This window comes from Syzygium oleosum, unplaced genomic scaffold, assembly GCF_021117445.2.
Source record: "Syzygium oleosum isolate NSW1041296 unplaced genomic scaffold, Sole_v2.1 Sole_v2.09, whole genome shotgun sequence".
Taxonomy (NCBI): Eukaryota; Viridiplantae; Streptophyta; class Magnoliopsida; order Myrtales; family Myrtaceae; genus Syzygium; species Syzygium oleosum.
The window spans coordinates 7,487,498-7,490,024 of NW_026607493.1; the positions used below are offsets into that span (position 1 = coordinate 7,487,498).

General features: G+C 41.4%; 1 long non-coding RNA gene across 1 annotated transcript; it reads right to left on the reverse strand.

Annotated features, from left to right (window-relative positions):
- Window positions 1–545: 545 nt before the first annotated feature.
- Window positions 546–1,502, reverse strand: LOC130138978 (uncharacterized). Its single transcript, XR_008817224.1, has 2 exons — window positions 751–1,502; window positions 546–690 (listed from the first exon to the last, which is right to left on the reverse strand). It is a non-coding gene; the product is annotated as an uncharacterized LOC130138978 (long non-coding RNA).
- Window positions 1,503–2,527: the final 1,025 nt, after the last annotated feature.

Here is a 2,527-nt window from a genome sequence, read left to right on the forward strand (position 1 = left end):
TATTTTTCCCCTTAGAAAATGGCAACGAAAATGGCAGAAAGCATTCAAACACCCAATGAAGAGAAAACATAAATCTGGTAAGAACATTTATTCAAAAAATATCTAGTTTTCAAAATCAAGTCTCTGTTACCACTTCTTAGAATTATCTCATCAGATAACATAAAAGTTCAGATCTTGAAAACTGAGCATTTCCATGAAAGCATTATAGAAAATAAAAAAAGGTACCTGGATGCGTAGAAGATGCTGCATTTGAAAAAAAAACCGATTTCTCTCTACTCACGATTCTTAAATTCACAATTTAGATGAAATTTTCGGTGTGTTGTTAGAAACAGAGAGAACCGGTTTCATGTATAATCTTAAGATCAATGCTCGAGATTGTTTATCCATTAGTTTCTCCTCAACTTTCGCATTAATGTACATGTAATTTCCATAATAATCGGACCACTTAATGATATGATCTTATCAATTCATGATTCAACCAAATTTTCAAGGTTTTGCCAATTATAACAAATAACTGGAGACAGGAAAACATAAAAGATGAGAGGAAGTGTAAACATACAAATTTGCAATACGTGTTAAGATACAAACTGTTTTCTCTATATTTAAATCGCGAGCTTAAATTTAATACATATCATTTCCCAAAACAATATCAACAGGCACCAGCTCCTCCGCCTCCGCCACCGCCCCCACCTCCGCCACCGCCGCCACAGCCCCCACCTCCACCTCCGCCGCCGCCGCCACAGCCCCCACCTCCACCTCCGCCACCGCAAGCAGCCCCCACCTCCACCTCCGCCGTCGTCTCCGCCTCCGCCACAAGCAGAACCTCCATCTCCTCCTCCAACTCCACCGCCGCCTCCACCACCAAATCTGCCGCCGTCTCCCTGTCCACCTCGCCAGAGAAGGCGTACGAAAACAGATATGGCGACTAAGACAGCCCAAACTATTATTATGACTGCCCACGGTTTCATTTTTCCTATGTTAGCTCAAATACTCCCGATAGCTCATGCGTTTGAGAGAAATCTTCTGGGCCGGTGTTTGGATAGATAAACTCATGGCGTTTCCTCGCTAGTCACGGACATGTATAGGTAAACTTATCTTACAAGGAAAGGCTATTATCTAGGACACGCAACAATACTTTGACTAGTATAACACAGGAATAATAAACACGGTCCTGAACTGCATAATGACCAGGGAATTGGTCAACGTCAAAAATGCCGTCCAAGTTTGGAAGACCGCGCAGGAAAATCAGGTAAACCCAGGTCGAGAAACGCGATAATTGATTTTTTTATTTTTTTTTAACCCAGACCAGGCGAGGCCCTTGCCTGTGGCGACTCCACCACCAGCGTTAGCAGACATGGTGGCTGCCGTCGTTGCAGCGGCGGTATTGGCGGCAGATCCCGACTTCGGATGCTTTGTTTCCTTCTCTTTCCGACCTCCAAATCAAGAGCACCCCATGAATACTTATATGTAGTGCAATCACCCAAGTTCCAAGTGCGAACCTCCCCCCCCCCTCTCTCTCTCTCTCTCTCTCTCTCTCTCTCTGTAATCTGGAGTTCAGTAGGGTACGGGTTGTGAGATATTTAATATTGTCTTTTTTTGCCTAATACTAAGCATAGAAATATTTAATTAGAGAAGTAAATGGGTCCTAGAAATATTCGAACTTAGGGCCTTCAGTTTTGATATCATATGAGATTTTGTGGAACCATTATCGACTATTCTAAAAGTTTAAGCTCATAGATAAATGTTTGTTTTATTATTTAAATATTCTAACACGGGCATGAGCTTCGTCCAAGCTCAATTTTCATGTGAATTTATGGAATTCGATTCCTCTATTCACAACAACAGGTGTGATATAGTTTGATGTGATCCAAATCCACGGTACGAGTAAGTAATTTGCTTTTTCACTTGTATGTTCAATGTATTGAATTGTCCAGTTAAATTTTTCAACCATAATAACGACAGGGAGTTGTCCTTATTCCTTAACTAGAAGGTTTGACAAAGGACGTTAGTGTCTTTGCGAGACGCGTAAGATGGAACACAAGTTTCAAATGGACTGCGGGTTCCACCTACTGTCCCCTTTGAGTTTTCTACGGAAAAAGACTGTTTTGTCTTTGCTGAAATCTTAGTTACTCTCGTCCACATTTGAATGCATTGTTTCTTATAGCGTACAAGCTTTTTCTTGGAAGGAGATTCTGTGTACCATTTTTCTGTTACTTCCCCTCCACTTTTCACACGAGTGGAGTTGACGCGCGGCTTCTAGAAAAAAAAAACTAAAAATTATAGAAAAAGAAGAAAAAATTGATAGAAAGATCGTTCAGATGAGGATTGTAGAAGGGAAGACTGCTACCGGCGAGGGTTGGGGACGAACGGAGAACTATCGTGTACTAATATGGAGAAGGTAACAAATTTTAGGATTTAAATGCACAAAATGCAAGTTTTAGAAATTCAAGTATGTTATCATGATTAGTTGCCCAAATGACCACGTCAAGGCGGCTGCCTCAGCCCCGTAACACATCTCTCTCTCTCT